Consider the following 21,138-nt stretch of genomic DNA (forward strand, 5'->3'; position numbering starts at 1 on the left):
GTGCTTTTATATTAGGGGCATAGATGTTCAGGATTGAGACTTCATCCTGATGAACTGTTCCTGTTATGAGTATAAAATGCCCCTCTCCATCTCTTCTGATTGATTTAAGTTTAAAGTCAACTTTGTTAGAGATTAGTATGGCCACACCTGCCTGTTTCTTAGGTCCATTTGCTTGATAGGCCTTTTCCCAGCCCTTTACTCTGAGTAGGTGCCTGTCTTTGTGGTTGAGGTGTGTTTCTTGTAAACAGCAGAATGTTGGATCCTGTTTTCTTATCCAATCTCTTAGCCTGTGCCTTTTTATAGGTGAGTTGAGCCCATTGACATTAAGTGATATTAATGACCAGTGGTTGTTAACTCCGGTCATTTTTTTTTTAGTCGTAGAGTTTGTGTGTTTCCCTTCTTTGTTTTGTGTTGGTGAAGGGTCTCTAGATGTCTGAGTTATTGTGGTCATTGTTGGACTCCTTGGTTAGTGATTTTCCTTCAATTACTTTCTGTAAGGCTGGATTTGTGGCTGCGTATTGTTTAAATTTGTTTTTATCCTGGAAAATTTTGTTTTCTCCATTTATAGTGAATGAAAGCTTGGCTGGGTATAGTAATCTGGGCTTGCACCCATGGTCTCTCAGTTTCTGCATTACATCTATCCAGGACCTTCTGGCTTTCATGGTTTCCATGGAGAAGTCAGGTGTAAGTCTGATAGGTTTACCTTTATAAGTAATTTGGCCTTTTTCCTTTGCAGCTCTTAATATTCTTTCCTTATTCTGTATGCTTTGTGTTTTGATAATTATATGGCGAGGGGATGTTTTTTTTTGATCCAGCCTATTTTCGGTGTTCTGTATGCTTCTTGCACCTTCATAGGAAAATCTTTCTTTAGGTTGGGAAAGTTTTCTTCTATAATTTTATTAAATATATTTTCTGGACCATTGAGCTGCCCTTCTTCTCCTTCTTCTACTCCTATTAGTCTTAGGTTTGGTCTTTTTATTGTGTCCCATATTTCCTGAATGTTTTGTGATGAGAGTTTGTTGGACTTGCTGTTTTCTTTGATCAATGTGTTTATTTTCTCTATGGTATCTTCAGAATCCGAGAGTCTTTCTTCTATCTCTTGTATTCTGCTGGTTATGCTTGTTTCTGTAGTCTCTATTCGTTTACCTAGATTTTCCATGTCCAGTCGGCCCTCTGTTTGTGTTTTCTTCTTTGCCTCCATTTCAGTTTTCAGGTCTTGAACTGTTTCCATTATCTGTTTGATTGTTTTTCCTTGGTTTTCTAGGGTATCATTCACTGATTTGTTCAATTCTTCAAACTTTCTGTTATATTTCTCATCCATTTCTATAAGGGCGTTTTTTACATGCTGTTTAAGGGTGTCAATCACTTTCATGAAGTCAATCTTTTCTTTTTCCTCTTGATTAAGGGGTTCTTGTCCTCCCGTTGTGAGGTCGCTTGTTTCTGGTAGCTTCATGTTGCTTTTCGGCTTGTTGGGCGAATTTTGCCTTGACGTCGGCCCATCTCTTCTTCCAAATGCTCCCTATGGATCTTCTTTTACCGGATCAGGTCTCCTTGCCTACCAAACGCTGTCTCTCCCCAATGTTGGCTCTCCCAATGCTGGGTCTCCCCAATGCTGGGTCTCCTGGCGCCGAAAGATCAGGCCTCCGTGCTGGTTGGGCAGCTCGCAAACAAAGCGCCGACCCCGCTTGGTGCAGGCAGGCCCCAGAAACAAAGGAATTGCTGCCCGCCCGGGAGCCCCGGATACTCGGACCCAGCGCCCAGATAGGCTGGGCTGGGCGATGCCACGCGCCAAAAGAGGGCAGTGGGGGCGAAGTGGGGAGGGCTCTGGACAGAAGCTGGGTGGGCCAGGAAGAAAGAGGCAGCACCCGGGGAGTAGAGGCCCTGCAGAGAGCCCAAGCAGGACAGGGGGCCAAGAAACCCCCGAGCTCCCCGTCCCAGGCTGGCGCCGTGGGCCAGAAACTCACCCCAATGCTGGGTCTCCTGGCGCCGAAAGATCAGGCCTCCGTGCTGGTTGGGCAGCCTGCAGACAAAGCACCTACCCCGCTTGGTGCAGGCAGGCCCCAGAAACAAAGGAACTGCTGCCCGCCCGGCAGCCCCGGGTACTCGGACCCAGCGCCCAGATTGGCTGGGCTGGGCGATGCCACGCGCCAAAAGAGGGCAGTGGGGGCGAAGTGGGGAGGGCTCTGGACAGAAGCTGGGTGGGCCAGGAAGAAAGAGGCAGCACCCGGGGAGTAGAGGCCCTGCAGAGAGCCCAAGCAGGACAGGGGGCCAAGAAACCCCCGAGCTCCCCGTCCCAGGCTGGCGCAGTCGAGATCCATATTCTAATTTTTGTTTACTCCATGTAGGGCACAGTGCACACAGAAAGTATCATCTGAGGAGACATTTTGGAGGTTATAAGGACAATCTTGTTAGTAATTGAAGAGATGCTATTTTAGTACCTATTTTCCTTATTTGATTGATAAGCTGAACAGACAGGCAAGATCCAAATAAAAGCAAGATTCTTTTTTTTTTAAAGTGTGATAATTCATCCTCACTTCCCTTATGGACCTTGGATTTTTCTGTATCTTTAGGACTGTGTGCACTTCTAAGCTCCATCGCTAGGCCATCAGTCTCTTAAGGACAGAGATCTTACTGAACTTATTTGTATGCTTCTGTGAGTTTGCTATGGTGCCTCATGGGCTAGGTGAGTGGGTGATGGGATAGGTGTTTCACAGAGAGGCTACTTGCTTACAGGGCCAGAGTAGTTTTGTTCTTGTAGCTTGGGAGATTTTTTATTGTCTTGCTAACATAATTAATTCTATTATACATCATTCTAAAAATTGACATTCCCTGACAAACAGGCAGACACTCTTGAAATTATAGCAAAAATATATTACAGCATTAGATTTATTTTTTAAAAGTTTTACACTTATTTACATGTTTTTAGATTTATTTATTTTGTTTTATGCATTTGAGTTTTTTGCCTGAATGTACATATGGGCACCGTGTGCATGCCTGGTGCCGTAGAGGCTGGAAGAAGGTGTTGGATCCGTCGAACTGGAGTTAGCATAGGGTCGTGAACCATGATGTGGTACTAGGAACCAAGTTCCTGGGTTCTCTGCAAGAGCAACAAGTGTTCTTAACTACTGAGCCATCTCACCAACTCCAGATTTATCCCTTTAGATAGAATATATACTGAGACCCAAGGGGCTGCTGTTAATGACAGGGAATTTTCCCATGAACGTTCTGAAGTTGTGTGGTAACTTCACAGGCTTGTTCTATTTGCAGGATGCCGTACTTTGTCATTTTTAGTGAGTTTAGCAAACTTGATGTTGTCTAAGTGTCTGATCAGCACTCTGATGATGCCTGGCAAGTCTAATGGGGAAAGCAGCTCCTTGCAACCTGTGGCAGCTGAGCCTTAATAGCCTTTTTTTGGCATATTGCAAGTGACTCAACCCCACTGGTACATGGCTGTGTTTGGGGCATCTGCTGTGACATCTCATCCACCCACAAGTACCTGTTGCATTTTTTTTGGTGCATGTTCTGAATTTTGTTACTTAGTTAAAAATAGATACTCAGTGTAAGTGCTTGATTACTAAAGAGGGTAATTTTGAACGATGAGTGGTGTGCGCTCTTATGATTGAGCTCAGTTGGGCTGCGTCTGTCTCTAGCTTGCTTAGTCTGTCTGGAAGGAAGCTGCTGTTCTGGGAGGCAACAGGTCCATTTAAAGATGGCAGTTTTAATATTTTAGCATGTAGATGTTCACTTGGCTCTTCACATTGCTTCTTTCTTTTAATCTCATTCTTTCTCCCTGAGCATGTCTTCATTCTCTCTCTCTCTATATATGTACATATACATATACACATGTACATATACATATACACATGTACATATACACATACATATGTACATATACATTACAGGCCCTCTCTACATTGCCTGTCTTGAAACTCACTATGCCTCTCACCTGGCCTTACTTTATATATTTACTATGCATAAATATGTCTCCAAACAGTATCTTATTTTGCATGTGTAAAAAGTGTTTCCAAGTGATATACTCTATATAGTCCTGTGAAATTTTCTTGTTTTGCTATTTTTTCTTTTTTTTTCATTAAAAACATTTTTTGAGACATGGTCTCACTATATTGTCTAGGCTGGTCTTGAACTCACTTGAATTCTGCTTCAGCCTCCTAAGTGCTGGGTTTATAGTCAGTGCACTACCATGCCTGGTTTATCTAGTTTTAAGCTGGTAAGATTTCTATTCATAGACATAGACATAATTCTTTCATTTGATCTAGTATATCATAGTCCACTGTGTGAATATGACCCCTATTTTAAATTAATATTTATTAATTTTTTATTTATCCCTTGATAATTTCATATGTGTATATAATACATCTTTATCATGCACACCCATAACTCCCTTATTCTATTCCCCACAAACATGTCCTCAGCATGTCTCTCCCACTTTGAAATAGCCTCAGTTTTAATTCATTATTAAATATTTTTTTTTCTGACAAAGAATGCCATAGTGAACATTCTGTTGTGTCCATACAAGAAGATGCACATGAGAACATTGTCTCAGGCAGAATCTTTCCACCTGGGTATGTTTATCTATTAGTGCTGTAAAAGCAAGACAGTGAGTCATAACAACATTCAAGAAGGGGAAACAAGCCAGCGTGGAAACTCTAAGAACATGTCATGTGTAGTAAGGATGAAGAGTATTTTGCGAATTTTCAGTAAAATAAGTAGAAGTGTACTGGGTGGGTCATAGTGAAAAAATACGTGTGATGATGGAAACCGTCTGTCAGCTGCTCCTTGATCCTCTATTCCTAGGAATACAGTTACTCACTCCTAGACTGTGTGTAGCTTTTTTGTTTTTGGCTGTAGCCACGCAGTTAAGTGTCTCTTTCCTTTTACTAGAAAGGTAGGAGAGTTTCTTGTAGTTGGTAGCCTCACTGTTACCTGGTGCAATAGTTTGTCTTCTGTTGCTGTGGTCAGATGCCTTGACAGAAGCAGCTTAGAGGAGCAAGGGTTTATTTTGGTGTGCTGTTCCAGAAGGGTGCAGCCGGTCATGGTGGGAAGACATGGAGACAGGCAGGGGAGGTGTGGTGGTGGGAGGAGGAAGCTGGCTGGTTACATTTTATCTGTTTTCAGGAAACAGAACAGAAGGTAGGAGCAGGCTTTCAAAGTTCAACCTGCCTCCTGCAACATAGGTTCAGTGCCTAAAAGTGCCATAAATCTTCCCAAACAGCACTACCAGCAGGGACCAAATCTTCCAACACACGAGCCTATCAGAACATTTCACCTTCACATCATGGCAGTGCTGCGGACCTCGGCTTTTGTCAAGCCAATACAGTGTGAAGTGGTATTCCATCTGGTTTTAGCTTAAATCTCTCCGGTCTCTGTGACAGTCTTTTTATGTGCCCACTGGCAATTCAGTTTCTACTTTTGGAGATGGCCTTTACTCATTCTTTAAGTGAGCTATTTGTTGTGTATAGATTTGAAAGCATTGTTCATGTGTTTTAGACTGTAAGCGTTTGCTAATTACATGTATTAGAAATACCTGCATGCAGGCTATGACTTGGAGTTTTTCTTTGGCACTGCTAATATTCAGGAGTTTCAGTTTTATTATGCATACAACATTCCACCTACATGAATGCCTGCACACCTGAAGAGGGTGCCAGATCCCATTACAGATGGTTGTGAGCCACTGTGTGGGTGCTGGGTATTGAACTCAGGACATCTAGAAGAGCAGCCAGTGCTCTTAACCTCTGAGCTATCTCTCCAGCCCCTAGGAGTCTTAATTTTAATGAACTCAGATTTGTTAATACTTTGATTTTGAAGAGAAACAGAACAGAGAAGGAAAAGAATATACATAAAGAAAGAGGGAAGAGGCAGAGTTTTAAGAAATTCTGGTCTCTTTAATAGCCGTACATCCTTCCTAAGAATTTTAATGATTTTTACTTTTCCTGATATTTAAATAGAAATTAGTTTTTTTCCTCTGCTCTAGGATATAGAACAAGATACAGACATAGATATCCTTCCATATGGATAGCTGATTGGTATCATTCTTTGCCCATTCTCCCGCAGTGCCAATTCAAATAGATCTCGTCAGGTGTCGTTCATGTCACATGTGGACTTGTTCTAGGCTTTCTCATTGGCTCTGTCACCCTCACTGTCTCTGTGTCATTTGATACTGCCATGTCTATTATAGCTTTAAAAGATGCTTTTCTAGTAGAACAAATTCTCGCCCCATCTACCCAGTTCTAATGATTAAAACTTGTTGTTCATAAATCCTAACTACTTTAAGAAATAACCTCATTTAATAGTGTACTGTTCCATTAGGGAACCTCTTCTAATCCAGTCAACAAAACCTTTTCTTTTTAATTCACCAAGAAAAGGAAATAAGGAAGACTGACCTAGTGAGGGATTGACTGGGAATGGGTGTTCAGGAGAACTCTCTCTGAGATGACATTTAAGTTGAGTCTAATTTAGTGTGAAAGTTAGGGGATCGGATGTAAAGAGGTAAGCATGTGCAAAGGCGGGAAGATGCTTTGAGCTCTGGGGTCTGAGGACCTCTGTGGTTGGAGAGAGATGAGAGGCAGACACAAGAGATTCTTGTGGTGGTCAGGAGTAGATTCCGTAGAGCCCGAGGGCCTAGGTTTGAAGATGTTTCATTCCCGATGAAATGAGAGACTAGAAAGGGGTTTTAGGTCATGTGATGTGATCTTATTGTGTTAGCAATAAAATAGCTGGCGTATGTGGAAACGCTACTGTTCGTGATATGGTATCTAGTTAACAGGCCCGTACGATAGCCTAGGTGAAAGATGATGGAGTCTTATGTGGTGGTGGCAATGACGACAGATGAGGTTAATAAAGCTGTTTAGGAGGTAGAATAGTGAGGACATTGAATGTGGGGTTTGAGGGGGAGTCAAAGTGACTGCCTGTAGCTTGAGTTCCTGTCATTTATTGAGATGGGGAATGGCCAGTGGGAGAATTGCTTCAATCTAGTTTGGTTAGTTTCTGGATCTACTATATCACTGTCATTTTGGGTTTTCACCTTTTTCCTGTACTGAGTCTCATATCTTGTTTTCTCATCTCATTCTCTTTCTTTATTGGAGGTTATAGCATCCTGACAAAGGGAGAGGAGGAGATATATTGTAGAGTTCTTGAAAATCTAAAAGTGTTTCTATTCTTGTTTTAAGCTTCACCAACAATTATTTGGGGGCTGGTACAGAAATCTAATTACAAATGATTTTCCTTTTGAATGTTGGTTGCTTTGATCTGTAATTTTGGAGATACCCAATACACATACTGTCAAAATGTCATGGAGATAGTGTTCTGTCTTATTTCTGTAAGGATATTAATTTTGGTGAAATTCTTCTGTGCTGTGCTAATCTTTCATGTGAATGGCTTTCTTCAAGTCGTTGAATATTGGTAGTCCATATTTATTAAAGAATATGATTCTAAGATTCATGTTTGAAGCTCTTTGAGCTTGGATGAGTTAACTGTTGAGTTCCATTGCAGTGTTACTAGGCAACACTGGCCCTTTGTATAGGGTGATTACTAGGTTTATTATTTGATGGACTTTCTCTATGCTATAACATAAGCCCATGTGGATGCATGCTTCATTCATCAGCAAAATCCTAATTTGTAGACCAAATTATGCACACTTTAAGGCTTTTGATACCCTAATCCAGCAGTATATTTCATATTAGTTAGTAATACCCTTAGTCCGGTATTATATTACACACTGGTGAGTGATACCCTTAGTCTGGTAGTATATTACACATCACTGAGTGATACCCTTAGTCCAGTAGTATATTAAATATTAGTGAGTGATACCCTTAGTCTGGTAGTATATTAGACATTAGTGAGTGATACCCTTAGTCTGGTAGTATATTACACATCACTGAGTGATACCCTTAGTCCGGTAGTATATTAAATATTAGTGAGTGATACCCTTAGTCTGGTAGTATATTAGACATTAGTGAGTGATACCCTTAGTCTGGTAGTATATTAGACATTAGTGAGTGATACCCTTAGTCCGGTAGTATATTACACATTAGTAAGCATTCACACAAACATTTCAGAAGGTGCATTAGAAAGTTGCTCTCTCTTGATCTTTCTCTCTTTTGGTTTTTTAAGACAAGTTTTCTCTATGTAGCCTTGGCTGTCCTGGAACTAGCTCTTGTAGACCAGGCTGGTCTCAAACTCACAGAGATCCACTTGCCTCTGCCTCTGAGGGCTGGGATTAAAGGTGTGTGCCACCACTACCCAGCTAAAGTTGCTCTTCTAATAGCAATATGTGAAGCTGCCAGTTCCTCTACATTCTTAATTTTGATATTAAAAGTTTCAAAGATTACTTGTTAATTTAATAGATAGACATGGTATTAATTTAGTCATTTGCTTTGTCTTAATTGTTTATGTGTATGTGAGAAAGTAGAGAGCAATGGGGTATTTGTTTTTTTCTTTTCTTTTCTTTTTTTTTAAGATTTATTTGAAGAGGGCGCCAGATCTCATTACAGATGGTTGTGAACCACCATGTGGTTGCTGGGAATTGAACTCAGGACCTCTGGAAGAGCAGCCAGTGCTCTTAACCGCTGAGTCATCTCTCCAGCTCCCTGTTTTTTTCTTAGTAACTTATAAAACCCCTTGCATGTTACCAGACATAACACTCTCCGTAATGTAATGCCTGTGTTCCTCCCAACTTTTCAGTGTCTCTCAATTAAATCTTGATATATATAATATTCAGAAACCCTCCAGCGGCTTCCGCTTTTGACACCTGAGAAGTGCATCTCATACCGGAGGAAGGATGCAGAGGGTGACATTGGACACTGAGGAGCTTCCCCTTTCCTCTCTTTTGGTCATTGGAGGCCACTGCTCTTGCGGCACTGTTTTATTCCTTCTGAAGACATTCTTTGCACCGGCAAGCCTCCTTTGTTTCCTTCTGTGTAGAGCACTGGTCATGTTGGATTGCTATAATAATGGCCCCTTAAAAGTCATGCCTTCCTTTATCCATTGTCCTTTGAATATAACCTTGCCTTGTCTTTGGTCAAGAGGCACTCTGTTTCCTTATTTTCTTTAAAGAACAATTTTTATGTGTTTGTGTATGGATCTGAGTGGGTATGTATGTGCGTCATGTGTGTGCAGGCAGAGTCCAGAAGAGGGGGTCAGGTCCTCTGGAGTTGGAGTTATGGTGGTTGTGAGCGGTCTGATGTTAGACACTTAACCCCAGGCTGTCTGCAAGAGCAGTGTGCATTCTTTTCTGCTGAGCCCCGCTCCAGCCCTTTCTCTACTTCTTTAGTGTGTGATTCTTTGTGACTTAGCTTTTACTAATCGAATATGAGAAAGCCTGAGCTTGGCCTTAAGAGCCTGGCAGTTCTATTTCTACCCTCTCGGGAAACCATGATTGATATGTTCATGGGTCTCCTTGGGAGAAGATGACCCATTAATTTCAACCCCGTAATTGATACCTAGCCCCGTAGCTAGCCCCGTAGCTAGGTATCAACACCTGTTGGGACAGTGTGCAGACTGGAGGAAGGAGTTTTATCCAAGAATCGTAGGTATAAGTGGTGCTGAACTCTGCTAGTGTGGGCACGGGGTGTGGCAGAAGTTCATCTAGATCTTGGTGCTTAGCTGTGTTCTACAAACAGCTGGATACTCAAGTGTGCTGCTGATGTTTTGCTGATTTTACTGAGTACCCTGTAGGAAGATGTTTAATCAGAAGAAACCTAGGCTCTGTACTTCTCAAGCTCTTTTCTTCCCTTAGATCTTTATCTCAGAAGCTGTCTATGTAGCTCTACTCTGATTGTAATTGTATGACAGAGTAATATATGTAGTTTCAATTAAGCCATCTATGGAGCTTTTAATACTTAAAGGTGCTTCAATAGCCAGGAATGATGTACTCTTGGAATGTAGCTCTAAGGGAGGCAGGAGGGTCTCAAGTTCAAGACTTGACTTGGCTGCAGAGGTATTTCAAACTCAGCATGGGCAGCTTAGTGGGTCACATTTTAGAATAAAAAGTAAGAAGAGGCTGTGAGATAGCTCAGTGGTCAGATAGAGCCTAAACAAAACCCCAAGTAAACAAGCACCTCCCAGCCACATGTGGTTTTAGTTTATATTTTATACTTAGGATTTTAAGTGGTGGTATTGGCCTTGATTCAATAGACCCTGAAATTACTCACTTGGGAACTTTTGGTACTCCAGAATCTGGAATGGTCAGACCTTGATAAATGTGGGTTGGATTTTATGTGGTGTGAAACTCAGGCTTTTCATGTCCTGCAACAACTTCATTTCAGAGTGATTTAAAAATATTTTGTAGGGCCAGGTGGTAGTGGCAGCACACCTTTAATCCCAGCACTTGGGAGGCAGGTGGATCTCTGTGAGTTCGAGGCCAGCCTGGTCTACAGAGCAAGTTCCAGGAGAGGTTCCAAAGCTACAGAGAATCCCTGTCTTGAAAACAAACAAACAAAGTAAAATAACAAAATATTTTGCATGGAGGTTGGGGTGGAGAAAGAAAGGAAGGGAAGTAATGGGTTTAATATGGAAAGGAGAGAGGGCAGAGGACTCTGGTCAGTGCCTGACTCAACTTCACATTCTTCAAGGGAGCAGCAACAAAATTGTTCCTCTGTTGACTTTTATACTTTTTATTATGTACAGTTTAGAAAATGTTAATTTATTTTTATTTTATGTGTTTGACTGCATGCATGTAAGTACACCATGTGGAGCCCAGAAAAAGGGGTCATTTTACCTGGAACTGGAGGTACGAGTGGTTGTCAGCCTCTGGGTGGTAGCTGGGAACCAAACCTGGATTCTCTGAAAGAGCAGCAAGTACTCTTAACATCTGAGCTGTCTTTCCAGTCCTTTAATCTACACAAAAAAGAAAAAAAAGATTTAGTTATATGATAGTCTTTGTGTCTGTGTAGAGTTATGGGTCCTTGAGTGAATCTTAGGGTTCTATTGCTGTGAAGAGACAACATGACCATGGCAACTCTTATAAAGGAAAACATTTAACTGTGGTTGCTTGCTTACAGTTCAGAGATTTAATCCGTTATTGTCATGGTGGGAAACAAGGCGACATGTCTGCAGACATGATGCAAGAGAAGGAGCTGAGAGTTCTTACATCTTGACTCACAGGCAACATGAAGTGTTTTGAGACACTGGATGTGGCTTGAGCATATATGAGAATTCAAAGCCCACCTCCACAGTGACTTACTTCCTTCAACAAGGCCACAGCCACTCCAACAAAACCACACCTCCTATAGCCCTCTGAGCTTATGGGGACCAATTGCATTCAAACTACTACACCCTTGCAGGTCAGAAGAGGGCATCAGACCCCTGGACTTGAGTAAGAGAGGTTGTGAGATGACAGAGGTGAGTGCTGGGAGCCAAACTTAAGTCCACTGAAGAGCTATTTGCGCTCTTAACCACTGCACCATCTCGTCAGCCTCCATTCTGTACAATTTAAGGTAGTATTTTGTGAATAGCTTTTATTTGGTCTGACTCTGAGTTTAGAAGATAAGTGAGAGCCTTTTGGTTGGATCATGTTTATCTGGGAATAACTGTGTTTTAAGGCTCCAAATTAGTTATTCTGTGGTATCACTTTGCATGTTAAAAGGAGCCGTATGCTTGTGCAGAAAGGTGAACTACTATCCCCTTCACATTTATTTATTTATTTGTTTGTTTATTTATTTAGTGTGTATAAGTATGACGGTCAAAAAACAACTTGCAGGATTCTTCTTCAACCATGTGGGTGATGGCTTCTGAACTTAGGTTGTCAGACTTGGTGGCAAGTACCTTTACACACTGAACCATTTTCCTGGCCTTAGATTAACTCCTTATTTTACCTTCCATGTTGCTTGAAAAATGATTTTATAACCTTCCTTTTCAGGGCCACATTTCCTGAGTAATTTAGTTATCTTTCTTATGGCAAGTCATGAAAGTCAAGTTTATCCCATTGACCTTGCTGCTCTTGACTTTTTTGTTTTCTCAAAAGATTTTTATCTCAACTTTTGCTCTTGTCAATTTCTAGACAGCAAGTCTTGAATCAAGTTGATGTTTTGAAGGACATTTTCATCTTCTTTTAAATCTTTAATGATTTTTTTTCATCTTTGGACTTTTAGATGTTTTCATTTAAAAGTATTATTTTTAGTGGTTGAGTAAATTATTAATATACAGGCACAACTTTTATCTTTGTACCTACTTTTTATGTGATAAAATATATTTATCATGAAATTTATCATTTTATAGTGTACAGTTCTATGGCATCAAGTGCATCCAAATGTGTGGCGTATGGAGACGTTGTACATGTGACCAGCCCTTTTTAAGTCTAGCAGACTCAGTCATACCAGGGACTAAGCCACTGGCAACTGCTATTTTGCTTTGTCTCTCTGAGTTTAACTCTTGTATGTAGTAAGTAAAATCATGGAGTGTTTATCTTTTTTTTTCTATTTTCAAATATTTTTATTTATTTATTTATTTATTAAAGATTTCTGTCTCTTCCCCGACACCGCCTCCCATTTCCCTCCCCCTCCTCCAATCAAGTCCCCCTCCCTCATTAGCCCAAAGAACAATCAGGGTTCCCTGCCCTGTGGGAAGTCCAAGGACCACCCACCTCCATCCAGGTCTAGTAAGGTGAGCATCCAAACTGCCTAGGTTCCCACAAAGCCAATATGTGTAGTAGGATCGAAAACCCATTGCCATTGTTCTTGAGTTCTCAGTAGTCCTCATTGTCCGCTATGTTCAGCGAGTCCAGTTTTATCCCAGGCTTTTTCAGACCCAGGCCAGCTGGTCTTGGTGAGTTCCCAATAGAACATCCCCATTGTCTCAGTGTGTGGGTGCACCCCTCGCGGTCCTGGATTCCTTGCTCGTGCTCTCTCTCCTTCTGCTCCTGATTTGGACCTTGAGATTTCTGTCCGGAGTGTTTATCTTTTTGTGACCAGCTTATTTCACTTTGCATAGTATATTCAAGGTTATAGCATGTGTCAGAATTTTCTTTCCTTCTGACACTGAGTAATGTTTCCATTGTGTGTGTGTGTGTCTGTGCTTGTGCATGTACACATCTATGTAGCACACTGTGTACCTCTTGTGATGATGTCTGTTGTATCTGTCGTTTGGCTGTTGTGAATAATGCTGGTGTTGGCAACGATGACCAACTGTCTGAGCTTGTTCTCCAGGACTCGCTGGATGATATGGCAGTTGTGTGCTTGGTTTTGATGGCTCATCAGATAATTTCTTACAATATGGGCTGTAGAGAATTAACATGCAGCTCTCTCACAGTATCGATAATGTCATTTGATGCACAAATTTCTTACCTTGTTGAAATCCAAGGTACTTAGCATATGTACTTCACTTTGCTAAATTAACCATTGAGAGGTTGAGATTACTTCTCTAGCCTCCTTTTCCTGTAGTGACATTTTTCTGTCTATTTTTTTCTTTAAAGCCTAGAAAAGGGGATGGGGAAATGGCTCACTTGGTAACACACTTGCCACACAGGCATGAGAATGCAAATAAAGATTCCCTAGCACCTACGTAAAAATCAGGCATGGGAGCAAACATCTGTAACCCTAGAGCTAGCAGGGAGGTGTTGGGGGAGCAGAGATAGGCAAATGTTTGGAGTTTATTGGCAAGTCAGTCTAACCAAATTGAAGAGCTTCAGGTTCTACAAGAGAGCCTGTCTCAAAAATCAAGGTGGAGAGTCATGGAGGAAGACACATGACATTGACCTTTGGCCTTCATGTGTGCACATAAACCTGCACATGCCCAACACACACACACACATAACTAGAAAAAGTTATGTTGAAATTGAGCCAGATTTTCATATTACTGGCATCCCCAAGAGAGAGGAAAACCATTCATTCACTGACGCACCTGCTTCCTCCAGAGTAGAAACCTTTTAATCTAGAGTTAGTGATTTTATTGTTATGTTAGTGATCAGATTGTTGCGATTATGGAGATAGGATGTAGATCATGCCAAGACATTGGTTAACTCAAGAACACAGGTCTACCAGTGAGGACAATAATGTAGTAGCTGCCGCGAATAATACTGTCTTTGTAATGTAAGTGCTTTGATGACTGTATTGTATTTACATAGTCTTTCCTTATCTACAGTTTCACTTTCCATAGTTTCAGTTATTTGCAGCCACCCACAATCCAAAAATACTAGTATTTCTTGGGACTTTAAAGAGAAAGCAGCCATGTTCACATGGCTTTTTATAATTGTATATAGTTATAGTTGTTTTGTCTCATTCTTGTTCATGGTTAGTCTCTTACAATGTCTGCTTTATAAACTGAATGTTATTATAGGTATATAGTTTTAGGAAAAACATATCCATCGGATTTAGTAGTGTTGGGTTATTGCTGAAGATCGCACACACTTCAGGTACAGACAGGACATGGGGAAATCAGGTTGGTACTGACCAGGAGGCTTCCCCTGCTGACTTGTCTTTCTAGGATAGAAGGTCTATGTAGGCTGCGGGGAAGTTACCAGCAGTCTTCCTCAGCCTTGAGCCTGAGAGGTACAGTAATGCCTGGCGTGACAAGATAAGCCTGTGGGTACAATAGTGACACGGATATTATGGGGCTATGCTTTCTGATTGGATTTAAGACCCACTCCATACAAGGAAGTGCATGCCTGGTACTCTAGATCTTACCACCTGGCTGGGGAGCTCATTTTGCCCAGGAGTGGGTCTATTCCTATTATTCTGTTGAATGAACAAGGTATTAAACGGCCCTCTGGATTTCTGTCACTGTACATCTGAGTCAGTGCAGCTCTTGGTCCATATCAGAGACGTTTCTTTGCAGTGGATGATGGTTAATACAGAGCCTCACAACAGAGTGCAGAGAGTAAATGTCAGTGGAGAACTCAACCACACACGCAGTGCTTCTGTTTCCCTTCCCCTGCAAGGCTTGGGAACCATCACGAAAGGAAGAGGAGGCAGAAAGATGATTAGTCAGAAGTCAGGGAGGACCAGAGTGAAGCAATGTTTTCTGGACACAGGGGACCTCTGTAATTAGGAACTTGCAGCTGCTGCGGTTGCTTGTACATGACCAGCAAGATAGCAAGTTAGCAAACATGCTAGCATGGAGAAGGAGGAGCTCCTGAGCCCCCCTCCCCTAACTGAGGAGGTGTTGACACTTGATGACTTCTGGGGCTGCTCTAGTTTTGGTTAAGGTATGGCCATTGGTAGGCCAGCTGTGGTTCAGTGGATGACCCTGCCCCTGTGAGTATATGGGCAGCACAAATAGACTCAGTGGGGTGAGACAAAGATGGCAGGACGTTGGGGGTGGGGCCTAGAGATCTGGGAAGAGTTAGGGGAAGGAGTGGGAAATATATATATATATATATATATATATATTTATATGAAATTCTCAAAATATTAATAAAAATACTAAATTAAAGACCCAGATAATAAAAAAAAATTATGTCCAGGGTTTCAGGCTTCCTCTGGGGTGTGTATGTCTGGTATCCTCAGGATAAGCTATATTTACTTACTTTTCTTCATGTCTTCATCTACCTGCCTGTTTCTGGAGGGGATGTTGAGAGAATGTTTCTATGTAGGCCGGGTTGGCTCCAGACCCATACAAATCATCTTGTTTTGCTTTCCTGAGAGCTGGATTACAGGTGTGTGCCACCACACCTGCTGCTGGTGTTGGTTTTTATTGAAGACTTAGCTCCCTCAGGACAATGACTGTTTTGTTCCACACTGTATGCCCTATTCCTGGGACAAAGTCGTTATTCAGTAAGTAATCGATGATGCTATAGGAAGCTGTGCTCTCTCTGGAACACATTCAGGCCTACCACTTGTAGGTACTATCGAGGTTTCCAAAAGGTCAAGATAAAGGTATGTTGATTGTGACTGAATGAAAAGAAGGCAGAGCCAGTCCATAGAATAATAGATATAGATTGATTGTACCCTATAGAAAAGTCCTTTCTCGTATGTGTGTATGGATACATATGCACAAAAGTATGGAGAGAGGTTTAGAAAGATACTTACCAAATTCAGGCTAGGTCAGGAGAGTAAGACACCATGAATGCTGAGGGCTAACTGGGAGTCCCATCTCTATGGTGCAAGTTTCCCAGTAAAGTGTTGGACTTGCACAGTTTGTAGGGAAAGTGACTATGCTGAGAACAAGTCTTCTGCTGTAGGACTCCTGGGGCAGTAAAGAGGGCTTTGTGCTGCTGCCAGGGAGGCAGTGGGCTTTTAGATGGATGCAATAGACTGGGGAGGACTGAGGCCCAAAGAAAACACCTTTGGTCTCGGGCCCTGGGAACGTATGCAGGGGCACACTCTGTATGTTAGAGAAACGACACTTGCAGAACATCCCTGGCAGGAACTTTGATTTTACTGTGAGCTGGCAGTGGATACTGACCAGGGCATCCCGCTGATTCAGAATGCTGTTGACTTAATGTCTGTTGCTTGTGTGTGTGTGTGTTTCCATAAAGAGAATTTAGTGCCTTGAGTTGTGTAAATCTCTTACTTAGGCTGATTTTTGCTCTCAGTAAATTTGTGTAGAATCTTAATCCCCCTCTTTAAAAAATTTAAACACACGAGGACATAAGTCTCCAAGAGGTTGCGAAACTCTTTAAAGGTTACTTAGCTGATAAGTGGTGGAGGTCTGGACTAGAGCCCAGGTCTTCTCTATCAAATGCTGTGTCCTTTTTTTTCCAAGAAAAGATTGGCCAGGAAATCACTTAATGTGATATACTGTCCAATGGGTTCTAGCCATCTCCATTTATAAGGATATTTTGGTATGGACACTTAAAGAAAACTTAGTGACTGATTAAAATTCAAATAGAAATTTGTTAGGGTATTAAGACGAGAGGTCAGAATTAACTAGGCATTAAAGAGGACTTCAGAAGAGGCTGGGGAGATGACTCAGTAGGTTAAGGTACTGGTTACCAAGCCTGAAGACCTGAATTTGGTTCCCAGGACTCACTTGATGGAAGGAGAGAACTAACCCCCTCAAGTTGTCCTTTGATGTCAACACATGCCCTGTGGTGTGTGCACCCCCTAAAATAAGATAACTGTAAGAAAGAAATGCCTCTGAAAAAGTTGCTGGCTAAAAAAGTTTTTTTTTTGACAATAATTTACAGCTTTAGGGCTAAATCTCAATAATAGTTATTTGACAAGAATTTGTAGATATCTAAAAGATAAGCAGTGTGAGGACCTGAATTTGGTTCCCAGGACTCACTTGATGGAAGGAGAGAACTAACCTCCTCAAGTTGTCCTCTGAACAAGGAATTTAATTTTATTGTTGGAATTAAGGCAGAAATCAAATCTATTTAGTTATTTTATGGATGTTATTGTTTTAATTTTTGACTCCAGTAGTCATTTTCATTATACAAGATATGAAATAGTTGAAAGCATGAAAGGCATTGAAAGTCTTAACTAAAAGTATGATGTAGTAGTTAGTACTGCAGAATTATTTTTACAACAGCTTTGTGTGGGCTGCTTAGGGGTGATGGGCTATCAGCATTGTGACGTCAGGACACAGGCTAGTGGTGATGGGCTGTCAGCACTGTGACGTCAGGACACGGGTTAGTGGTGATGGGCTATCAGCACTGTGACATCAGGACACGGGTTAGTGGTGATGGGCTATCAGCACTGATATCAGGACAGGATATGGGTTAGTGGTGATGGGCTATCAGCACTGTGACGTCAGGATACACACTGCTTGTTTTATTTTTCCTTAGTATTCATTATATTTCTGTGAAATGAAAAGATCTTTTGGAATTATTATTGGCAAGTTTTTAATTAATTAATTAATTAATTTATTTTGGTTTTTCGAGACAGGGTTTCTCTGTGGCTTTGGAGCCTGCCCTGGAACTAGCTCTGTAGACCAGGCTGGTCTTAAACTCACAGAGATCTGCCTGCCTCTGCTTCCCAAGTGCTGGGATTAAAGGCGTGCGCCACCATTGCCCAGCTTTTTGTATTTCTTTGTATATACTTGTATAAGAAACTAAAGGAATTTGTAAATCAGGGAAGTTGTATAGTCCAAATGGAAAATTGTAAGTATAGCTAGATTATCAGAATTGAAGGAATGCCAGGTTTTTGAGCATAAGTTCAGGATGTCACAGGCCAGTACTTTATGATTATTGTTGTAATATATTTATGTTGGAGCTGTTCTCAAGCCAGAGCAGATCCTAGCATGGAGCCGGGAGGTGGGCTGGAAGTCTCACCCAAGGCCGAGGAGCTCTTGGCAGCTGATAGCTGCTGAGAGAGGGAGGGTCAGTTCTCTTGAGGAGGGTAGCCCCTGGTAAGCTGACCATGCTCCAGGAGAAGGTCACACATTCAAGAATATATGGGCAGTACAAACTGCACTTGATGGGCATAAAACCAACATAAAAAAGGACACAAAATTGTGTGGGTGGGGAATGGCAGGTGGATCTGAGAACAGTTAAGAGAAGGAGGTGAACATGTTCAAAACACATTGTACAATATTTTCAAAGAACTAAAAAAAATTAAAAAAAGAACCGAGCGGTGGTGGTGTACGCCTTTAGTCCCATAACTTGGGAGGCAGAGGCAGACGGATGTCTGTGAGTTCGAGGACAAACTGGTCTACAAGAGCTAGTTCCAAGACAGGTTCTGAAGCTACAGAGAAACCCTGTTTTGAAAAACAAAACAAAATAACAACAACAACAACAAATTTAACAAAAAGAAACAAGCATGAAATTTCAACTAAGCTGTGCTAGCTTTAGAATTGTTTCTTCTCCCCACCCCCTTGTTTTTTTCTGTTTTCAGAGACAAGGTTTCTTTGTGTTGCCCTGGCTTTCTTGGAACTCACTCCGTAGACCAGGCTGGCCTCGAACTCACAGAGGTCCGCTTTCCTCTACCCCCCGAGTGCTAGGATTAAAGGTGTGCGCCGCCACTACCCGACTAGAATTTTAGTAACTTATATTTCCATAAATGATGCTAGCATTCATACTGTAAGGCAGCGTGACTCTTCAAATAGGGTCACTAATCTCACCAGGAGCAAAGGTGTGCGTGGTGAAAGGGAAGCTGAATTCCCAGTCTGAGTATTCAGAGAATCTGGTGCTAAGTCTTAGGCAGTGGACTGTGTTGATGTTGCTGCCAGCCTAGTAGAACTCAAAGAGCACTGGGAAATAAAGGAGTAGTGTCTGTGACTCTTGTGAGGAAGCCAGCGGAATGGAGAGAGTGGGGGACCTCAAACGAGAGCAGTTCATCTTGATAACCTGCAGCCTTCGGCATTTAAAGCATCATCAGTGAACTGTTTCTCAGAGGGTCATTAATGCAAGAACAGAGATTAAAAAAAGTTATCCAGTTTCTTACTGATACTTTTGTAGTATATCATAAAGATGAATTATTAGAAAAATAAAGTGAAAAAAATAGGAACCATCAGGCTTGTCTTTATTTTTTTCTTTATTGGATCCATCAGGCTTAACATTGTTTTTACACATTGCCTTGAAGTTTTAATATTCTTACATGAGTTTTTGTGGATTAGTAACAGTTTATATACCAGAGCTGCTCTGTGGATTCCACTTTGAACAGTACTGTGTTAAAAAGAGTTTGCCATTCTGACAGTCCAGAAGTTGGCCTTTTCAGTTTTATCTTAGAATAGAGACATAGTTAGATAAAGCAGTTATTAGAATAGAGGCAAGACTGGATAATTCAAATCATTTTCGGCAAATACGGTAGCTGACTATAAGCATGAAAACTTCTCAAAATTTCAGTAGTTGGTTGAGTGAAAATACAGGAGAGCATCATTACTTTGTGCATTTGGATTATACTAAGAAACATGGCTTTTGTTGTTGTCTTGTTTATTGGTATGGAGATAGTATCTTATTGCAGCCCAGTTTGGCCTCAAGCTTGCCATGTGCCTAGACATGACCTTTGAGCATTTTCAACAATATATTTATTTTATTTTATATGTCTGGGTGTTTTGCCTGCATGGTTGTCTTTGCACCATGTGTGTGCCAGGTGGCTAAGGAGGCCAGAAGAGGTATCAAGTCCCTTGGACCTGGAGTTACAGACAGTTGTGAGCCATCATATGGGTGCTTGAAATCAAAGCCCAGACCTCTGCAAAAGCAGCCAGTGCTCTTACCTGTGGAGCCATCTCTCCATCTCTTCAGCCCCTGACCTTGAACTCTTGATCCCTAGCCTCAACTTCCCAAATGCTGTGTTTACAAGGATGCATGAATTTTGAGTAAAGAGAATGTTTTCAATTCAGTGCTTTATAAACACTGTATTGGGCTGTCTGTACTTGTTTCAGATTTCCTTTTTATAAGAATATCATAACAATAGATGGCACACTAAGAAGACTGAGGAAGGAGAGAGGTTTGGACCAGTGTGGACTACCAAATAAGATCCTGTTTCAATAAATAGATGGATAGGTAGGTAGGTAGATGATGATAGGTAAATAGATGATTGATAGATAAATAATAGGTAGATAGATGATAGTAGATAGATGATAGGTAGATAGATGATCCAAAGAAAGAGAAAAAGAAAAAGAAAGAAAAGCAAGATAGCATATATTGAGCACCTGGTAAGTGTGATTCACTGTGGAAATAATCAGCATAAATAAAGCATATGGCTTGAAAATTAATAACGGAAGCAGATCAAAGCTTTGTAAGTTTAGCTCCTTCAAAAGTGAGCTCCCAGAGCATGCCAAAGTAAACATTCTCCATAGGTAAATATTTGCTTACAAGGACAAGAATTCAAAGAATATGTATATTATACAAAATAAATAGCCCCAGATTGAATAGAGTTGAACGTTAGGGTGGGCATCTACTTAGGACTTGTTTTAGGTAAAGTGATGAAAATGGTCTAAAATGATTATAAGAATATTTCTATTGAAATGGCTTATCATAACAATTTTACATGATTATATTGTACTTTAGATGTAGACAAATGACGTGTAACCTGACCTTGGCCTTTCTAATAACATTTCTACGAGTGAGAGCTACCAGTAGTTGCTCTGTGACTTTTGTGTGGCTTGTTTAAGGTGTTCTTTGAGTGAGTGTGTGCTGCCTTCCTGCCGCTTGTTACAGGAAAGTATCTCTGCAGTGTTTGTCAGCTGTGTGCCAGGAGGAGCGCTGCTGGACAACTTCAGCCATGTAGTGATGAACTCCTGTGTTTTGTCCTGCTTTAGGACAGTTACAGGGAGGTGTTCTGCATTCCCCTCTTGACCGGA

At 41.3% G+C, this 21,138-nt stretch overlaps 1 protein-coding gene across 2 annotated transcripts in view; it reads left to right on the forward strand.

Moving 5' to 3' along the window:
• Babam2 (BRISC and BRCA1 A complex member 2) overlaps positions 1-21,138 on the forward strand; it is a 383,311-nt gene that overhangs the window by 11,262 nt on the left and 350,911 nt on the right. The gene's annotated exons all lie outside the window — the stretch shown is intronic.

This window comes from Microtus oregoni, unplaced genomic scaffold (genome assembly GCF_018167655.1).
Source record: "Microtus oregoni isolate MIOR12 unplaced genomic scaffold, Mior012 000036F_ref0000092, whole genome shotgun sequence".
NCBI classification, from domain to species: Eukaryota; Metazoa; Chordata; class Mammalia; order Rodentia; family Cricetidae; genus Microtus; species Microtus oregoni.